This window comes from Ovis aries, chromosome 21 (assembly GCF_016772045.2).
Source record: "Ovis aries strain OAR_USU_Benz2616 breed Rambouillet chromosome 21, ARS-UI_Ramb_v3.0, whole genome shotgun sequence".
NCBI classification, from domain to species: domain Eukaryota; kingdom Metazoa; phylum Chordata; class Mammalia; order Artiodactyla; family Bovidae; genus Ovis; species Ovis aries.
In genome coordinates, this window is record NC_056074.1 from 5,121,831 (window position 1) to 5,144,122 (window position 22,292).

Genomic DNA, 22,292 nt, shown 5'->3' on the forward strand with positions numbered 1-22,292 from the left:
TAGTGATGCTGAATTCTCTCAGCTTTTGCTTTTCTTAAAGCTTTTGATTTCTCCTTCATATCTGAGTGAGATCCTTGCTGAGTACAGTAATCTGGGCTGTAGCTTATTTTCTTTCATCACTTTAAGTATGTCTTGCCATTCCCCTCCTGGCCTGAAGCATTTCTATTGAAAGATCTGCAGTTATCCTCATGGGAATCCTTGTGTGTTATTTGTTGTTTTCCCTCACTGCCTTTAATATTTGTTCTTTGTGTTTGATCTTTGTTAATTTGATTAATATGTGTCTTGGGGTGTTTCATCTTGGGTTTATCCTGTTTGGAACTCTCTGGGTTTCTTGGACTTGGGTGATTATTTCCTTCCCCATTTTAGGAAGTTTTCAACTATTATCTCCTCAAGGATTTTCTCATGGTCTTTCTTTTTGTCTTCTTCTGGGATTCCTATAATTCAGATATTTGTAGCATTTCATATTGTCCTGGAGGTCTCTGAAGATTGTCCTCATTTCTTTTAATTCGGTTTTCTTTTTCCTCTCTGATTCATTTATTTCTACCATCTATCTTCTGCTTCACTAATCCTATCTTCTGCCTCTGTTATTCTACTATTTGTTGCCTCCAGGTTTTTTTTTCCTTTTAATCTCATTTATTGCATTATTCGCTATATATTGACTTTTTAAAAATTTCTTCTAGGTCCTTGTTAAACCTTTCTTGCATCTTCTCAATCTTTGTCTCCAGGCTATTTATCTGTGATTCCATTTTTATTTCAAGATTTGGGGTCATTTCGCTATCATTATTTGGAATTCTTTCTCAGGTAGATTCCTGTCTCTTCCTCTTTCGTTTGGTTTGGTGAGCATTTATCCTGTTCCTTTACCTGTTGGGTATTCCTCTGTCTCTTCATCGTGGTTATATTTTTGCATTTGGGGTGGCCTTTCTGTATTCTGGCAGTTTGTGGAATTCTCTTTATTGTGGAGTTTCCTCACTGTGGGTGGGGTTGTATCAGTGGCTTGTCAAAGTATCTTGGTTAGGGAAGGTTGTGTCGGTGTTCTGGTGGGTGGAGCTGGATTTCTTCTCTCTGGAGCTCAATAAAGTGTCCAGTAATGAGTTATGAGATGTCAGTGGTTTTGGGGTAACTTTGGGCAGCCTGTATATTGAAGCTCAGGGTTGTGTTCCTGTGTTGCTGGAGAATTTGCCTGGTATGTCTTGCTCTGGAACTTGTTGGCCCTTGGTGGTGCTTGGTTTCAGTGTAGGTATGGAGGCGTTTTATGAGCTCTTGTCAATTAATGTTCCCTGGAGTCAGAAGTTCTCTGATGGTCTCAGGATTTGGACTTAAGCCTCTTGCTTCAGGTTTTCAGTCTTATTTTTGTAGTCTCAAGACTTCTCCTTCTATAGCACCATTGATAAAACATCTAAGTTACAGATGAAATGTTTCTCCACAGTGAGGACACCCAGAGAGGTTCACAGAGTTACATGGAGAAGAGATGAGGAGAAGGGAGTTAGAGGTGACCCAAATGAGATGAAGTGGAATCAAAAGAGGAGAGAGCAAGCTAGCCAGTAATGACTTCCTCATGTGTGCTCCACAGTCTGGACCGCTCAGAGGTTCACGGAGTTATACAGAGAAGAGAAGAGGGAAGAAGGAGACAGAGGTGGCCAGGAGGATAAAAGGGAGAAATGAAAAGGGGAGAGAAAGAATCAGCCATTAATCAGTTCCTAAGTGTTCTCCACCATCTAGAACACACAGAGACTCACATTGTAGAGATTCACATTGAGAGTTGGGTAGAGAAGAGAAGGGGAGGAGGAGACAGAGGTTACCTGGTGGAGAAAAAGGAGAGTCCAAAGGAGGAGAGAGCAGTCAAGCCAGTAATCTTGCTCCCAAGTAAAAATGGGTACTGAAGATTGGGTTTTTAAAGGTACAAAATTGATAACAAATACCAAAAGCAAAGATTAAACATCTAGAGTAGAGGTTGGATTTTCAAAATACAATATTAAAGAAAAGAAGAAGAAAAAAGTCACAAAAATTATTTAAAAAAAATATATATGAAATTTGCTTTAAAAATATGGTCTTTTTAAAAAAGTAATAGTAGGTTATAAAAATGAAAATTAAAGGAGCAATAGAGTACTTAAAATTTTTAAATGTTAAAAAGAGAAAGGAATAAAAGGAATGATCATAAAAATAGTAGATATAGCTAGGACTTTCTCTGGCATTGTTGTGGGCAGTGTGGGGTCAGTTCATTTCAGATAGTTCCTTGGTCTGGCTTATATTCTCAAGATCTATAGGCCCCTTCCTGTGTAGTCGGTACTAACAGCAGGGTTTTAATCTGTTGCACCTGCTCACTTCCAAGGGGGTTTCTCTGTTTTAGCTTCTTCTGTTTGCTGGTCTCTTCAGTGTCTGATTTCAGCCCTGACACAGGGGGGGGTGGGCGGTGGTGGACACTTTTTTTAGGCTCACTTGTTCAGTCACGCTGTGGGGAGGGAGAGACGCTGCAAACAAATAACACTGGTGTTTGCTTGCAGTGTCGCAGCCACACTGGGTCTGCCCCTGCTCACAGTGCACACAGCTCAGGCTCTAGGTTGGTCCGCTAGGGAACCGTCCGAGGCTAGTCCTGGGGTGACTGCACCTCCCAGGTCTAAGCCGCTCAGGTTCAGGCACTCAGGTAGTCCTCAGAGGCACAGACTCGGTTGGGCCTGCATTTGTGCCCTTCCCAGGTCTGAGTAGCTCACGTGTTTGGCTAGCGTGGTCGCTTCGACTTATTGCCTCTCCCGTCCCTGCTGCTTGGTTTTCTGGGTGTGCAACTGACGCCCCTTCTCAGGCAGATGATGACTGTCCAGAACCCCAAGAAGTCTTATTTAGCAAAGCCTGCTTGCAGTATTTTAGATAATGTCTCTCTGGGGCTGGGATTGCCGCCTTCCGGCCCTTCCGGCTCTAGCTGCCTGTCACTGGAGGGGATGGTCTGCAGCCAGCTAATTCTGTTCCATCCTTTGTTCTGGGCACGCCCACAGTCTTGGTGGTGTCTTATGTTAGAGCTTTTCGCGTGGTAGCTATCCCAACTTCTGGTTTGCTAGCCCAAGTTAGTTCACTCTGATTACAGTCAGGGCATTCAGGCAGATGCTTACTCTAAGCAATGCAGCCTTGCTTCCTGCCCAGCCCCTGCTTGCTAGTGGCGGGTGCAGGCATCTGTGCTGCTTCTCCGCTGGGGGAGTTACCATTGGCTCATAATCTGTGGGTTTTAAATATTTATTTATTTTCCTCCCTATTATGTTGCCCCTCTGCGTTTCCAAGGCTCACCACAGACTCGGCAGTAGGTGTTTCCTGGTGTTTGAAACGTCCTCTTTTTAAGACTCCTTCCATGACAGAGCTCCATTCCCACCTCTCTTGTCTCTCTTTTTGTCTTTATATTTTTTCCTACCTCTTTTCTAAGACAATGGGCTGCTTTTCTGGGTACCTAATGTCCTCTGCCAGCATTCAGAAGTTGTTTTGTGGCATTTACTCAGCGTTTAAATGTTCTTTTGATGAATTTGTGGGGGAGAAAGTGGTCTCCTCATCCTAGTCCTCCACCACCTTAGGACTGTCTGGTTCTCTGCTTTTTAAAATGCTGTCTTGGTTCGCCAAAACTTTGCTTCCAAGGAATAAGTGTATTTTAATTTCATGGCTCCATCACCATCTACAGTGATTTTGGAGCCCAGAAAAATAAAGTCAGCCACTATTTCCACATTTCCCCCTCTATTTGCCATGAAGTGATGGCACCAGATGCCATGATTTTAGTTTCCTGAATGTTGAGCTTTAAGCCAACTTTTTCACTCTCCACTTTCACTTTCATCAAGAGGCTCTTTAGTTCTTCTTCACTTTCTGCCATAAGGGTGGTGTCATCTGCATATCTGAGGTTATTGATATTTCTCCTGGCAATCTTGATTCCAGCTTGTACTTCTTCTAGCCCAGCTTTTCTCATGATGTATTCCTCATATAAGTTAAATAAACAGGGTGACAATATACAGCCTTGTTGAACTCCTTTTCCTATTTGGAATCAGTCTATTGTTCCATGTCGAGTTCTAACTATTGCTTCCTGACCTGCATACAGATTTCTCAAGAGGCAGGTCAAGTGGTCTGGTATTCCCATCTCTTTCAGAATTTTCCATAGTTTATTGTAATCCACACAGTCAAAGGCTTTGGCATAATCAATAAAGCAGAAAGAGATGTTTTTATGGAACTCACTTGCTTTTCTGAATGATTCAGCAGATGTTGGCAATTTGATCTCTTGTTCCTCTGCCTTTGCTAAAACCAGCATGAACATCTAGAGCTCAGGGTTCACACATTGCTGAAGCCCTGACTTGGAAATTTCGAGCATTACTTATTAGCATGGGAGATGAGTGCAATTGTGTGGTAGTTTAAGCATTCTTTGGCATTGCCTTTCTTTGGGACTGGAATGAAAACTGACCTTTTCCAGTCCTGTGGCCACTGCTGTGTTTTCCAAATGTGCTGACATATTGAGTGCAGCACTTTCACTGCATCATCTTTTAGGATTTGAAATAACTCAACTAGAATTCCATCACCTCCACTAGCTTGGTTCATAGTGATACTTCCTAAGGCCAACTTGACTTCACATTCCAGGATGTCTGGCTCTAGGTGAGTGATCACACCATCGTGATTATCTGAGGCTTTTGTCTATATGAATTCTTCAATTCACGTGTTTCTTCACTGATTTACCTAACACTTCTCTGTGTTCTGTTCTGAGTACTGCACGGAGAGTGGGAATGTAACAATATGAAATAAGATAAGAACTGTCTATACTGTCACAGAAATTTCCCTCAAGCAGTAAAATATCTACTACCTTGAGAAAAGTTTGCCAAACAGTGTGATATGATGGTATATGCTAGAGTGAGTGACTGGTACTGGGCACTGGTTCCTTTTGGAGGTCACGCATATGTGCTGAAATGAGATAGTCCTGGTTTTACAATTTTGTATAGTTCTAAAAGCCATTGATTATGTAGTTTAAAGGTAGTGATCTTTATGGTACATAAACTTTAGTTTCATATAATGCTTATTTTAAAAGAAAAGTAATTGACTATATTCTAAATAGTCCATAATAAATGTTTATTAAAATTTTAATTAACAGATGTATACATACAACACGTTTATGCCATTTTATAAACATACAACCACTATGTTACATTAAATAACAATGTGCTGCTGGACACAGTCAGGTATCCTGTGGCCTCATATGAAGTGAAGGGCAGCAATATCCCCAGAGAAGAAGCTCAATAAATGGTCAGAGAAATGGACAATTCACGGAGATTTAAAGGAAAGGTATCATAGGGGAGGAGAAGGCAGAAGGAAGGGAAGTATATATAGAGGAACTGAAAACATCATAGAAGCTCACAGTTCCATTGTCATAATCCAAAAACACTCCAATCCTACCCAGAGGCCTTTTCACAAACTGAACTAAGGGTGGGGAGGTGTTGGACAGAATATACTGACTGTTCATCTTTGTAGAACACAGAAAAAATGCTTCATCAGCACTAATATAGATACTGGTATCACTGTGAAGATGCTTTACAGACCCCCCAGAACACAGCTGGAGGACTGTGCACATCCAGCTCCCAATAATGCCTTTCTGAGGTGAAGGCCCGAGTTCCCAGGACACAACACATGCCCCACCCAGGGCTGTCTCGACGCTCTGGGGTGGTCATCCTCAAACAGCACACTTGCATCATTGAGATCGCGTGGTGCACGGTCATTGTCTGACTCAGAACGTTATTCACTGTAGAAAGAGAAAAAATGTGTCAGCCAGTCGAATTTTCATGTCTCTGAGAAGCAGAGGCTCTCTGCACAATAAGCTTTTTAGTTTTCCTCCTTCAAGAAATCAAAACAAAGACAGCAAAGGGAATTAGAGTGCCTCTTCTCTGAAGAGTAAAAGTTATTACTATCTCTGTGGCATAGAAATTACATCAAATCAAAGAGAATTTTTTAAAAGACATATATCATGAACTGGGTGAAGTCTGACTTATGTCAATCTCTTCATAGTTTATTTTAAGACTCACCTAAAAACATTTATTCTTATATTAGAAAACTTTTCCTGTGTCCTTTGTACTTAATACAATGGAAACTGAAGATGACACTTTGCTATCACATGGACAATTATGGGGGTATAAACTCTACCTATTCCATTTTAAAGGTCAAAGAGTTGATAGAAATCCATCTCTGAATAGTTTGGAATCTTCAAAAAAGCTGTTTTGACTAACAGTGTTCATGCATCCCTTGCCTTAAAGTTGTTGTGAGATTGAGAGCATTACAATTTTCTGCCAAAGGCCATTTCAGTTTTTGGTCATTTATTCCTAATTTTAGAAATAATAAATATGCTTTGTACAATGTGTAATAAACGCAGCTATAATGAAGTGAAATTGAAAGTGTTAGTCGTTCAGTCTTGTTCGACTCTTTTGCAACCCCCTGTAGACTGTATGTAGCCAGCCAGGCACCTCTGTCCTTGGAATTGTCAGGCAAGAATACTGGAGTGGATTTCCATTCCCTTCTCCAAGGATCTTCCCGACCCACGTCTCAAATCTGGGTCTCCTGCATAGTAGCAGACACTTTATCATCTGAGACACCAGGGAAGCCCATACAGTAAATTAAAAGCAGCAATGATGGTTTAAGCTCCGGAGTAGATTAAACTGAGTAAACAACATATTGATGGTCACTCACAGAACTAAATATTCAGCCTCTTTATAATCACAGTAACAACCTGGTTGCTCTCCTTTTGCTCATACTATGTCATCCGATATATCTGGTTTGCATTTTCAGGAAATTACAGGTGGCAAACATGAGACTTGGTGTTGATAATCTGACCATAGAGGCAACAAAAGAGTCTGAAATGCAGTACTTGGATACAGTCTCAGAAATGACAGAATGATCTGTTCATTTCCAAAGCAAACCATTCAATATCACAGTAGTCCAAGTCTATGTCTCAACCAGTAATGCTGCAGAAAATGAAGTTGAATGGTTCTATGAAGACCTACAAGACCTTCTAGAACTAACACCGAAAAAAGATGTCCTTTTCATTATAGGGGACTGGAATGCCAAAATAGGAAGTCAAGGAATACCCAGAGTAACAGGCAAATGTGCCCTTGGAGTACAGAATGAAGCAGGCAGAGGCTAATAGAGTTTTCCCAAGAGAAAGCACTGGTCATAGCAAACACCCTTTTCTGACAACACATGAGAAAATTCTATACATGGATCACCCGATGGTCAATACCGAAATCAGGTTGATTATATTCTTTGCAGCCAATGATGGAGAAGCTTCATACAGTCAGCAAAAACAAGACCAGAAGCTGAATGTGGCTCAGACAATGAACTCTTTTTTGCCAAATTCAGATTTAAATTGAAGAAAGTAGGGGAAACCACTGGACTGTTCAAGTATGACCTAAATCAAATCCCTTATGATTATACACTGGAAGTAACAAATAGATTCAGGGGATTAGATCTGATAGAGAGAATGCCTGAAGAACTATGGACAGAGGTTCATGACATTGTACAGGAGGCTGTGATCAAGACCATCCCCAAGGGGAAAAAATGCTAAAGATATATGGTTGTCTGAGGAGGCTTTATAAATAATGGTAAAAAGAAGAGTACCTAAAGGCAAAGGAGAAAGGATAGATATACCCATTTGAATGTAGAGTTCAAAGAATAGCAAGAAGAGATAAGAAAGCCTTCCTCAGTGATCAATGCAAAGAAATAGAGGAGAACAGCACAATGGGAAAGACTAGAGATCCCTTCAAGAAAATTAGAGATACCAAGGGAACATTTCATGCAAAGATGGGCTTGAAAAAGGACAGAAATGGTATGGACGTAACAAAAGCAGAAGATATTAAGAAGAGGATGCAAGAATACACAGAACTATACAAAAAAGATCTTCCTGATGCAGACAACCACGATGCTGTGATCACTCACCTAGAGCCAGATATCATGGAATGCAAAGTCAAGTGGGCCTTAGGAAGCATCGCTACAAACAAACAAAGTTAGTGGAGGTGATCGACATCCAGTTGAGCTTCTAGTTCCTAAAAGATGGTGCTGTGAAGTGCTGCACTCAATATGCCAGCAAATTTGGAAAACTCAGCAGTGTCCACAGGACTGGAAAAGGGCAGTTTTCATTCCAATCTCAAAGAAAGGCAATGCCAAAGAATGTTCAAACTACTGCACAACTGCACTCATCTCACACACTAGTAAATTAATGCTCAAAATTCTCAAGCCAAGTTTCAACAGTACGTGAACCCTGAACTTCCAGATGTTCAAGCTGCATTTAGAAAAATGAGAGGCACCAGAGATCAAATTACCAACATCTGCTGGATCATTAAAAAAGAAGAGTTCCAAAAAACCCATCTATTTCTGCTCATTGACTACATCAAAGCCTTTGATTGTGTGGATCACAACAAACTGTGGACAATTCTTCAAGAGATAGGAATACCAGACCACCTGACCTGCCTCCTGAGAAATCTGCATGCAGGTCAAGAAGCGTCAGTTAGAAGTGGACATGGAACAACAGACTGGTTCCAGATCCAGAAAGGCATAAGTCCAGGCTGCTATTACCCTGCTTATCTAACTTAAATTCAGATTACATCATGAGAAATGCTGGACTGGATGAAGCACAAGCTCGAATTAAGACTGTTGGGAGAAATATAAATAACCTCATATATGCAGATGACACCACAGTTATGGCAGAGAGTGAAGAAGAACTAACGAGCCTCTTGCTGAAAGTGAAGAAGATCATGAAAAGTTGGCTTAAAACTCAAGATTTAGAAAACTAAGACCATGGCATCTGGTCCCATCACTTCATGGCAAATAGATGAAACAATGAAAACAGAGATAGGCTATTTGGGAGGAGTGGTCAAAATCACTGCAGATGGTGACTTCAGCCATGGAATTAAAAGATGCTTGCTCCTTGGAAGAAAAGTTATGACCAATCTAGACAGCATTTTAAAAGCAGAGCCATTACTTTGCTAACAAAGATCCATCTAGTCAAAGCTATGTTTTCTCCAGTAGTCATGTATGGATGTGAGACATGGACTATAAAGAAAGCTGAGTGCCAAAGAACTAATGCTTTTGAACTGTGGTGGAGAAGACTCTTGAGAGTCCTTGGACAGCAAGGAGATCCAATCAGTCCATCGTAGAGGAAATCAGTCTTGAATATTCATTGGAAGGACTAATGCTAAGGCTGAAACTTCAATCCTTTGGCACCTGATGCGATGAACTCACTCATTTGAAAAGACTCTGATGCTGGGAAAAACTGGAGGTGGGAGGAGAAGCGGATGACAGAATGAGATGGTTGGGTGGCATCAGTGGCTCAATGGACATGAATTTGAGTAAACTTCCGAAGCTGGTGATGGACAGGGAAGCCTGGTGTGCTGCAGTCCATGGGATAGCAAAGAGTCAGACAAGAATGAGGGACTGAACTGAACTGATAGAGGTAGAAAGTCATAGAGCTAGAAAACAACTTCAGGAATTTATGCACCAACTTCATATTCAAAAAAGAACAAAAAATTACAACAAACATGAAAGAAGGGCTGTTCCCAAGAAGCTCTAATGAAACGTAGTGCTGTTCAACAAAAGGCTGACTCTTACCTCTGAAGTTTTTCAGCACTTGTAGGAATCCAGAGACAGGCCAGGAAGGGAGCTCTGGGTTCACAGGCTGAGGCTTCTGCATCTGTGCCAAGTTGGTTCTGTAACAAAGGACATGGGTTCCATGTCAAGACCAATGGCTAATCACGTGAGCATTGCAAAAAATCCCTCGCTATGTTTTATTGTAGTCAGGCTGGAAAGAATGGGTGGAGTGAGCGGAACAAAGCCCATAATGTCAGCAGGTTTTCAGATATAGTTGATTTCAGTCAAGTGAAAAGGAAATGACTGATACCAAGGGTCAGGAACCCAAATTCTTTTGAAATAAAATAGAAAATAGCCAAAAAGACAATGTTGGTAATCCATATGCTAGGGTTCTATACCTGTGGATTCACACATGGATTCAATCTGTACATTCTGGGCTATTTATTTGCTTATTTATTCCTTTATTTTATAATTTATTCCTTTTATTTCATAATTCATCAGAGCCACTATTCTAACTTTATTTCATATACGGTGTATATCAGTCAATCTCAAATTCCCAGTGTAAATTTCCTGCCCCTTTCCCTTTGTTCTGAGTGGAAAAAAATCACAAAACATTCAGAAACTTTCAAAATGTAAAAATTGAAAATGCCATATACCAGGGAATGACTTATGTAGCATTTACTTTACACTGTATATGTTAGTTGTAAACTTGTCTAGAGATGACAAAGCATACTGGAGCATGTGTATTAGTTATCTGAAGACACTATGGCATTATGTATGAAGGATCCTGTATACTGGGATTTAGATATGAGGAGGACCTGAAATCAGTCCCCAGGTCCCAAGCAAGAACTGTAGGTCCACTTCATCAAAAAGACAAAAATGTTTCGAAATCAAAAATCATTAGTGTATACTCACGTTTCCAGCACATTTTCCAAGCCCTGCAAAGGAAAAAAAAAGATCTTGTTAATCATTAGAGTCCTGTCCGTTTGCATCCGCTTTCCTATTCCTCTTTCATAATAAGACATGGTTTTCTAATTCTCTTCTAAGTAACAGTCAGAAGCAATAGGCCTAACCTAAAACATGATAGGATTCCTCAGGTCACATTAAGGAAGGAAAGGGGCCAGGAAGGGTCTGCACAATGCTGCAGCAACATCTGGGTTTCCAGTGTCAGTCTCTGCCCAGTGCTGTCTTCAGGAAGTGATCTCACCATTTACGGTAACGATTAAAGTAAATCAGACAATTGCATAAAAGAATTATAGATTGCTATAAATTGATACAGTTCTAAATGTCTTGCTTGTATGAAAGAAGAACCTCGGTGTGTTCAGGAAGTGTGGATAGCAGAGTGTGGCAAGGGTTTAGGGGGATGTATACTGAGTTTACTCCAAGAAAATTAACTTTCCCTGGTCATGAATCTTGCTAATTGTGTAATCATCTGTCAGGATAGGTAATATTTCAGTGTCACAGCAGCTCGTCTAGAAGAGCATTTCTCACTCTGAGGACGGCCCCTCCTTTCTCACCTGGGCAGCTCCATGTCTGGCTTGTGGCACATCTCGGTCAGCTCTTTGTACATTTCTTTCAGACTTTCTCTTTGTTGAGTCATTCTGAACACACTCTCCTTGAGTTGTTCACAAATCTCCTTGGCTTCTTGATCCAAGGCCTCCAGATGCAGTTGCTCCTCTTCCCGGAGCAACAAAAGCATCCTCTGATATTCAAGCTTAATCATCGCCTTCCTTAAGGCCACATAGTTCTGCAGAGATAGTGGATCCAAAGCATTACTTATGTTCACATTCAAAAGAAAACTTCAAATATTATTTCCTTAGTGTCATCAAGGAAGTTCCTGACAAACTGCCACATACATCAAAGAGTCATGAATATTTTCTGGTCCTTGTTGCCCATGCTTTCTCTGAACTCCTAATCTCTTTCCCTGTTTAAATCAAGTCACCTGAGGGATCCCAGGCTGTCTCCCAAGAAGGATTCTTCCAGGTTCTCACTCCATCAATTATTTCCTCTCCAACCTGAGTCTTGTTTTTCTCTTGTCCCTTTCTCTGATTCTTCTAAATCTTCTTTCATGAAGTAAACCCCATTTTGTACATATGTTTTTTTGTTTGTTTGTTTGTTTGTTTTTCCTGCATGCTGACTCTCTTCAGTCATGCCCAACTCTTGTGATCTTGTGGACTGTAGCTTGCCAGGTTCCTCTGTCCATGGGATTCTCCAGGCAGGAATATTGGGGTGGGCTGCTGTTTCCTCCTCCAGGGCATCTTCCCAACCCAGGGATGCATTCCATGTCTGTTGTGGCTCCTGCACTGAAGGCTGATTCTTTGCCCCTGAGCCATCATTTTCCCTCTAGGGATGACTCTCTTCCTCCCTTCTCCTTCACCGTCATAGTTAGTGCAATGTGTCTTATACCCCATGTCTGAAAAGGCTTATTCCAATCTTCAAAATGTGGCCTTGGAATACATTTCAAGGCTTCGTCTTCCAATATACTAAAATTCTTTGAACTAGCATATATTAGCCTGTTCTAATTGCAATTACTGATCAGTCATTTGAAACCATTCTTTCAGGGAAGAGACCAGTAGCCTTTCACAGGAACTTACATTGATGTAAAAAAACTAAGGTAAAATTATATCAATATTTATACAAATAAATAGGAACGTTTTTATTCTTACTTCAAAGGACTGAGTTGTCTTAGCTTCCTGATTGAGACTGCTTTGTATTTCTTCTCTCATTTTCCATAAAGAACTCATTCTCTTCAGGAGTTTCTCCTGCAAAATACCCATGGGATTTAGTGACGCAGAAGATGACACTGTAACTTTAATCCCCTTATTCATGAACAAAGGCATTATTCTAAGCAAGGCACAGAAATCTTGACTTAGGAGGCTGTCGTCAGACTTTTCCACATTAATTTAATTTGATGCCAATATTTGAATATCTAGGAATAGAACTGTATACTAGAGAACTGGGGCACTTCACAGATAATGGGATCCATGTCCCATGATACTGAGGCTCAGACTCTAATAGCCCGAGGAAGAAAGCCTCAGGCTCCCATCAGAAGCCTGTGGCCCTGGTGCCCACCCGCCCCGCGATGCTGCATTTCCACACGTGTGGACAATTGGGCAACAACACTGAAAGGACACATTATATGTGAGGATCCACATTCAGAAACCCCACCTCCACTATCTCCACCCCATCACCATCATCACATGCTCATCTTCCTCTCTGACAGGAGCCTCTAGATCCCAAACTGCTCTAGAGGCATCACCTACCCGGGTCTCCTCAGCAGCCCTGGGTATCGGACTGTGGCTGTGAGCTGCGTGCTCGGGCGTTCAGAGCAGGGCCCACAGAGCAGGGTCTGGTCAGCCTCACAGAAGAGGCCTTTGGCTTCCTGGTGTGTCACACAGATCTGCTCCTCAGAGCTGTGGTCGTGGTCAGCTCTGGCCTGTCTGGCAAGGAAGCCAGCCTCTTGAGGGCAATGTTCGTTTTGAAATCGGGCTTCTCTGATAGTCCCTGCACTCAGGGCAGCTCCTTGGGGTCTGGCCTTCTTCCCAGCAAAGGCTCAGACAGGGACGGCAGAAGCTGTGCCCACAGTCTATGGTGACGGGGTCCAGGAAGCAGTTCATGCAGATGGAGCAGGTGAGTTCCCTCTGGAAGACCTGCAGTGTGTCTGAATCCATGTTTCTGAAAATTAAAGAAAGAAATAAAAGAAGGTAAGAAAAAGTTTTTCTTCTGCCTTCATCAGGAATAATAAGTCCTTTGGACAAATTCCTGTCTTGAACTCTAATTTCCTATTTACTTACCTTCCCAGAACAAACCTAGAAACGGTGACTGTATACACCTTGGATTTGAATTATTATAAAAAGATGAAATACAATAAAGGAGCCCTTAGCAACTTTTTACTTAAAATAAACCAGGATTTCAATCATACTAATATTAATACATGGAAAAACTTAAAGATTAGTGTGAGTGTGCTCAGTCCTGTCTGACTCGTTGCTACACCATGGGCTGTAGCCCACCATGCTCGACTGCCCTTGGGATTTCCTAGGTGAGAATCCTGGAAAGGTTGCCTTTCCCTTCTCCAAGGGATCTTCCCAACTGAGCAGCTGAACCCGTGTTTCCTGCATCTTCTGCACTGGTGGGTGGATTCTTTACCACAGAGCCACCTGGGAACCCTCTTAAATATTAGAACAGAGGATAAGTGTTGCGATGACTTCACAGTTACTTTATTAGCTGATTCTGACAGAAGCACACACAGAACCTCAGTCTGTCTCTCTCGACTTCCACGACTCCCTGACTGGAACCCACACTAGCACACCCTTCATTTCTCTCCTCCTGGCATCAGTTCCTTCTGTCATCAAGGTGACAGAAGTGCTTTTCTAAGACAAAGAAATTTGTTTACAAAATTTTAACTTCATACAATCAATGTTGGCTTTAATCTGATGTCTTAACCCTAAAGAGTTCAGAGCTTGCTTGCAGCTTATATAACAAAACTGTTCCTTTCAAGACAAAAAGAAGAAAACAAAAATGTCACTCCTAGTTCAGGAGAGCAAGTTTTCCTAGAGTCAGTTCATATAATGAGAATGTCATATTTTGAACTGGTGAATGTTCAAGTACCACAATAATCACGAAATGATAAGTCAGCATGAATATAATCATTTGTAGACTGATAGCATCAATGACCATGATAATATTAAAACAATAATAGAACTTATTATGCATTGCCTTGTATTCCTCAGCATTGAATTGAATCCTTTTCTATGGATTAACTGCTTTAATCGTCTCAATAATATTTACTAATTTTCTATCTTTACCCAAATTTTATACGGAGGTTACTTGATATAGTGTGGGTAAAAATAAGTTACTTCTCTGCAAATCCCAGATGGAATCAATGCTTGAGGAAGTGCTGAAACATAGATAGTACTGACAGAATAAATACAGCTAGCTTTTGTGTCCAGGACTGCCATTAAAGTTTTATTTTTTACTGAACATATCAGAATTTCATCGTATCTTAATCAGAACTCACCTATGGTTGTAGTTAATAAAACTGTCCACTCTTTTTCAGTAGGTAACCCTCAAATTCAGTTCAGGATTTAGGTGTTCCACTGCTGGTGGCAGAAACTTTCAAAGTCTTCACAGCTCAGCCAACTCCACACACCACAGCTCTGGGCTCCAGAGAAGATTGAGCTTGGTTCTTGCTGGATGCTTTATATTCTCCAATGACCACACCCATTTCTTCCAAGTGATAGGGTTATCAACTCCGTGAAAAGGTATAGGTGCACATGATTAGATTTGCAGAGTTGGAAACACATCAGGATGCCAATGGTTGAATTCAAACGTTTGAAACCTACTTAATCCAATTGCCGCAATCCAACCTCTGATAAAAGTCTCACCATGAATTTACCTTTGTAATTCATGAAGCTTTTGTTTTGGAATAAACTATCCAAGTATGAATTTCACATCTCCATTTAATGAACTATATTATAGTTTTAATAGCACCTACCCATCTAGACCTATCACCCACTAGATTCACTTGCCTTTCTGAATTTGCTTGCATTTATTTGGTGATTTTCTTCAAAATGAGGAGTCCTTCACATTTTATTTTTCAACGTGGGTACTCAAGCTCCCCAAAATACCACATACTGCTCTGGCCAAGATAGCCAGAAGTTGTTGTTTGGAAATAACTGAACTCCCAGGATTGAATTTCATATCTTGATTTCACAAACTATATGATAGCCCTAATTGGAGCAACCAGTAATCTCACCAGTAACAAGTGAGAATGCGTGAGTGCTAAGTCTCTTCAGTTGCGTCAGACTCTGCGACCCCATGGACCATAGCCCGCCAGACTCTTCTGTCTGTGGGCAAGAATACTAGAGAGGATTCCATGCCCTCCTCCAGGGGATCTTCCCAACCAAGGGATCGAACCCTCAGCTCTTATGTGTCCTGCATCAGCAGGTTCTTTATCATTAGGGCCATATGGGAAGCCCACAAATGAGAAAAGGGACTGTGATTTTCCTTCTAGGAGTAGCAGTGACTCAGCTTATTCCATCACATTAAGCCCTCTTGTTCTCTAAAATGCAGCGATATTTGTCTTACCTGACATGGAATAGGGGAAGGGAATGAAGTTCAATGAGTTGAAAATTGAAATAATATCTGAAAAAAGAGCAAAGTTTAGATTTGGATATAATTTATATTTTGAAAACATAATATAGTAAGATTTTATTTCCCAAAGGTGCCATTGCTGGTTTTTTCATTTTCTCTGTATTATAAACTGAATCTATTATTCATTGCACAAAGAATAATTATTAATTGTAAAATCAGGAAGAATTCACAAAAAGATTAAAATTGTCTTAGGCTGAATAATTGTAACGATCATATGCAGAATCTAAATATTAGATCAATATCAAGTACCTGAAAGGCAAGAGATATGTAAACATGGTTATCCAGATCATCCTTTTGAAGTTTCCTGTATTCATTGATGAATTGCTATCAAATTTTGGACCTTTAAAAATGAAATAGGTAGAGAAAACCCCCAATAAATATCCACATGCTCCATGCATTTAACAAAAGGGACACAAGAAAAACTTTCTACTAAAGATAAAAATAATGTTTTGGGTGAGTCCTTAAAAAAGTATCAACATTACAGAGCATGTGAGTGCTCAGTTGTGGCTGACTCTGACTCCATGGACTCCTCTGTCCATGGGATTTCCCAGGTAAGAATACTGGAGGAGATTGCCATTTCCTGTTCCAGAGGATCTACCTGACCCAGAGATCAAACCCGATCTGTGTGCTGCATTAGCAGGCAGATTATTATTTTTGCCACTGTGCCTCCTGGGAAGCCCAAAAGTATCAAGAGGCTGACATTAAATCAGACTTCACAATTTATAATATACTTCTCTTGCTTTTGTTTTACTTTCTGTATTTGATTGGATTTGTTTCTATATGCTGTAGTGATGTTAATAACTTTTGTTCTTCCTAGAAAATTAAGTCTGAACTCTCTGCGGTTTGTGCTCTGTCTTTCCTTGGAGATGGGAAACTGAACTAACTCATTGAATAGAGAGACTTTCTCTCTGAGGATATGGAAATGCCATTAACTGACCTGATTTTTCTCTTTCTCCCCTGGATAACACTCTCAGTCAGAAAATTAGCATTCACAATGTGAGCCTTTCAGAGGATGATGCAAGTGTGATGTTTTGAAATCACCACTACTGAATTTTTATTTTGAAAAATAAACATATAGCAAAAAATGTAAGTGTTGCCACAGAAAAATATTGAATCAAAAATAGTATATAAAGGCTTCAGCTCCACAGTTTGAACTCCTACAGCCCAGAATTCCGCGGCCACCTCAGTAGGAGGGAGAGCAGAAAGCAGTTCTCAGGCTTCTCTGACCTGCAGGGCTGGAGACAAGCAGCCCCAACCCCGACTCAGGGTCAAGGTTTCCACCTGGAGATGGCCATTAGGAGTCCTAGGAAGACTTTAGACCCTGTCCTTTTTCTGGCATCATCGCTGATGCAGCCACCTCCTTCCACAGAGACCTGCCTTCCCCGAGAGCAGTGTGTCTTTCACGAGAACCCGGTCTGCCGGGGTCTGAGTCTGGGCTGTCCTGATGGTCAGTGGGTCCGGCCCCAGCACTGCAGGACCCACCCGAGGGGTGCTTGGGGCTAGAGGCTCTCAGAAACCCATTCCAGGAACTCCAAGAGGGACGCCAAGTCCGCACAGCCACAAAGCTCAGAGCCTGCATTTCTGGGAAGGATCTTGGCTTCTGTCTGCCCAGGAGTCCACAGGTCCACTAGGGAGTTAGGAGGATGTGCATGGCGATGGGAGAATGGCTGTATTCCCGTATCTTAAAAGGGTTGCTCCAGGGAACCCCAAGATCTTTTTGTCTGCAAGTGCCTGACAGGGCCCCGCAGTCTGGGCCTTCCTGAGGATACTGTCTCTCGATGGACATGGCTGGAGTGTCAGAAAAGAACTCAGATCCGCAGGCACCATGTGCGGGTCTTGGTGAGAGTCATTGTTGGAAACAGGGGTGCTGGACCATTGAGCCAGAGAGGGTCCGTGGGGATTCGGGGCTGTGGCCTCGTCAAGGCTCTCAGAAGCTCCACTGGTGCCTGAACCCTGCAGGTTCCTGGCATTGCACCTGCCCTCCCACTGCGTCTTCCTGTGCGAGGCCCGAGGATGGCTCTCTGTCCAGGGTGAACTCAGGAGAGTAGCGACTGAGTCAGAAAAGAAAGATAAATATCTTGTGATATTGACTATATGTGGAATCTAAAATATTGGTACAACTGAGGTTATTTACAAAGAAAGACACAGATGGAGAAAACAAACTTAAGGTACCAGGTGCTAAGGAAACGGAGTGGAAAATGGGAGGGAAAAGTTGAGATCTGGATGACCATACACCCATTCCTATGCAGAGAGAGCTATAATAAATAAGGATCTTCTGTGTAGCACGGGAAATTCTATTCTACACTCTGTAATGACCTGTATGGAAAAAAATTTTTTAAAGAGTGGATATATGTATTTATATAATTGATTCACCAGGCTGTACAAGAAAAACTTACACAACCTTGAAAATCAAGGATATTGCAATGAAAATTTAAAAATAAATAAATTTTCTCATCTAGTAACCTTCCCTGAGTGAACTGTCAGAGCCCGTCATTGAGTAAATAGAAAAATGTTTTGAGGACTAGAATGCAAACACAGTTTAGTAAAGAAATCCTGAAGAGATCGTTGCCCAAACTTAACAGATGATATCATATTTCTTTCCCAAATTGTCTATTATTTTCTAGTCAGTCTTCTATTGCACAAAACAATGACATAATCATTAACTCCACAACCTAGCATCAATATTTCCACTGTGCATGATAAAATGAGAGGGTATGAGGTCATATGCAAGGAATGAGGAACAGGATTAGAGTCTTAGAGAAAAACCACTGACAGCTATTTTATGCAGAGTTACAGACATAAAGGGGAAAAACCACAGTGTGCAACTTAAACAGAAGAACAAAACAAAAAATAGCAAACAAAAATATTCTGGAGGAAAAATGTCATGCAGAACTGAATGAAAAGAATAAAACGTAGAAGAATTTTAGTTCAGATGAGGTTGAGAATATCTATCAGAGACTAGAGGGCTATCTCAGACAGCACAGTCCATGGCATTTGGCGAAGACTGAGTGTTCCATGTTGAAAAACGGAATCTGAAGGACTCTGCTTTCTGAAGAAGTGTCACAGAGCGAATACAGGCAAATTCAGACAGCCAACTAAATCTAGTGGGTGATGAGTCTGGATGGGTCAGTGAAATTAGGACTATTGTATTGTTCATGAAATGAAGATATGAAATTCATATTTGGGAGTTCAATTATTTCCAAACAATAACTTCATGGATAACAAGTGTAAACCATGATGTGACTTCCCAGAATGAAATATGTAAAGACATATATATGAAACACACACACACACATATACATATTTTGTGTATGTATATATATATGCATACTTTTGTGTTGTGTATACATGTGTGTGTGAGTGTGTGTTCACATGAGAGGAACTTGCATCGAAGGAGTCTACTGAGATTTGAAACCACCCTGCTCCCTTTCTTCTCCTCTGACAATTCCACACTCTCATTCAGTTTCCTATCTGTTCCATTCCTACCACCAACATGAGTGGCTTGTCTAGGAAGTTACAGATAATGTCTAAGATTTAAGAGACTTTTGTCTTAATTCCCAAGTTTCATTTCACTTAATAGCATCCCATTTTGACCACAGATTCTTTTAAAAATGATGTTTAAAATAATGATTGAGTCTGTGATAATCTCATGTGAGTTTACTGACTTAGGAATATTTTGAAACCAATGAATCTAATTGACAGCAATCATTACAAAATGATTCATGGAAGCAACCTAGATGTCCATCAGCAGCCGAATGGATAAGAAAGCTGTGGTACATATACACAATGGAGTATTACTCAGCCATTAAAAAGAATACATTCGAATCAGTTCTAATGAGGTGGATGAAACTGGAGCTGATTATACAGAGTGAAGTAAGCCAGAAAGAAAACCACCAATACAGTATACTAATGCATATATATGGAATTTAGAAAGATGGTAACGATAACCCTGTATGCGAGACAGCAAAAGAGACACAAATTTATAAAACAGTCTTATGGACTCTGTGGGAGAGGGTGAGGGTGGGATGATTTGGGAGACTGGCAATGAAACATGTATAATATCATATGTGAAATGAATGGCCAGTCCAGGTTCGACGCATAATACAGGATACTTGGGGCTGGTGCACTGGGATGACCCAGAGGGATGGTATGAGGAGGGAGGTGGGAGGGGGGTTCAGGATGGGGAACACATGTACACCCATGGCAGATTCATGTTGATGTATGGCAAAACCAATACAATATTGTAAACTAATTAGTCTCCAGTTAAAATAATAATTTTATATTTAAAAAAATTCCAGAGCAAAACCCAAAAAACAAACAAACAAACAAAAAAATAATTCAAACACTGAAGAATATAACATTTGCCAGGAAGCATTTAACAGGAGGCTTCCTGTGTGCTGTTTTGGATCTGTCAGGAATCCTCTGTTCCTTATTAACTCCTGAATATTTAGGAGTTAAGAGGAGAGGCAAGCATCTCCCAGAGCTGAGGGATCCAGGCATTTCCTTCGTTAGTTTTTCAATAGGATAAGTACCTTCTTCCTTTTTATGAACCATATGATAAAAGTGATTATTTACAACTTTCTCTCTCTTTAATATGGATCGCCTATGTTTTGTAAGTCAGGAATTTTAATCTTTATCTTTGCTGAGAATAACTACACTATGTTGATTAAAACACCTTTGCTCCATCAGAGCTCTGGTCCCTGTGTCTTTCTTTCTCTTTCTTTTTCTCTCTCTCTCTCAGGCTATTTCTTTGGAGTGCAGAGGCCCTCTGAGTTCACTTTCCTGCCTGGGCCTCTAAGACCCTCTCAAGAAGGTGCTCTGCACCTTCAACCCATCAAGAGGGCACCTGAGGCCTCCGTGAACAGAGCAAACCCCGTGCCAGGGGCATTATTGGCTTTCTGCATAAACCAAGGAATGTCAGCCTCTTTCTCTCCTTTACTTTCTTATCGTCGACTGCGGACCACCAGGTTCTGGTCCGTTAAAGGACCACAACAAACATTAAAGATTAAAAGGCACAGATATCAGCCAAGATCACGTAAGGTGATTTAAGGTACCAAAATTTCAATACTATTAGCATTACCATATTATTATCACTGCAATTAGTAGTGTTTTCTAAATTGTTGCATTTATTAAGAAATAGAGTGTATACTCAGGTCATTCTGTAGGTTGGCAGTTCCATGTATGAAGCTTAAATTGATAAAATTTGCATGAGATTTATAATTAATTATGCTTAATGGCATATGGTCTTGTAATGGGTTTCTGTTGTTTCAACCTGACTAGGCTGTAATATAAGAATTTAAGATAATCCATCAGCCACTTTGTGGAACACTCATATCTCCTGCAATTATTCAAGCAGATACTAATCTGGGTGATGCTGTGAAGAGGTTTTGAGGGTGTAAATCCATGATATAGACTCTAATCTAAGGAGATTATGCAGATGCACTGATTTAATCAACAGGAGGTCTTTAAAAGATGCATAGTAACTCCTGGAACAAAATTCCAGACAATAAGTGGATCAGCATTACTCCCAATGCCTCAGTCTCCTGTGGGCAACAGCTTTGCCCTGAATAACTCAGATTCCAGCCTGCTTGTGTTTACCCTCCCTGAGGAAGTGCCCTCCTGTCCTCACACTTTTCCGTAACCATCACAGGAGCAAATTCCCTGTGAACATGAGCTCTTCTCTCTCTCTCTCCTATAATTGAACCTAACTGATACAAACCTGATACACTTATGATAACTATTAGCTTAACTTTAACTATAAATCTTATGTATAATCCATTGACTGACAACACAACTCCAAGTATATTAAGGTAGATGTACCCAAAATTTTCACGGAAAATGGTGATTTTTATTGCTGCAAATTCTTGGGAATAAAACTTACTTGCATTGCATCTTCTTGGGTCAAGGAAAAGAGGACCACTCTTACGCCTAATTAAAGACCTTGCCTGGCTTAGTAGGAGATGCCAGTTTGGAAAATTTACATTTAGGAAGAAAATATAAATGCACCTTCTTAGAAGAAATGTATCATCAGTAATTTTCTGCTCTTTACTCCTGACTGCATGTGAGGTGTGGTTTCCGCTGCTTGCTAGTTGCCCTCCAGACTATCATCTATGTATCCCTTCAACAATCACCAACTTGCATGATTTTGTTCATGAAATTTGCTTTCTAGGCTTATTTTATTTTCATTCATGTATTTTTATGATTTTTCTCATTGCAACAAATTTAATTACCAAGGAGTTTATAAAGGAAACATTTTACAAAGTAAAGCCCCAATCATAATTACCAACTGCAATGTTCTCATCATTGGTCTATGATCTATTCCTTTTCTATGGATTTCTCCTCATGGGCCCCTGTACTGGAACTACAGTGGGAAATTTTAATGAGAGATGGGCTAGGTGACATTGAGAAAGTTTCCAAAATCTTGGTATCTCGCTTCCTTACTTTCTTAATATAGAAGTAGGCCACTCTCCTACTGGGAGTGAATGGATTGGGGCAAAACTATTTCCATATGTATATTTAAGCTCTAATCTGCCAATAAAATGTTTCTTTCTGACTTAGAAAGAAAA

At 40.7% G+C, this 22,292-nt stretch overlaps 1 pseudogene; it reads right to left on the bottom strand.

Annotated features, from left to right (window-relative positions):
- Window positions 1-5,278: 5,278 nt before the first annotated feature.
- On the bottom strand, window positions 5,279-13,244 carry LOC101120965 (tripartite motif-containing protein 64-like; annotated as a pseudogene).
- Between the last annotated feature and the right edge of the window lie 9,048 nt (window positions 13,245-22,292).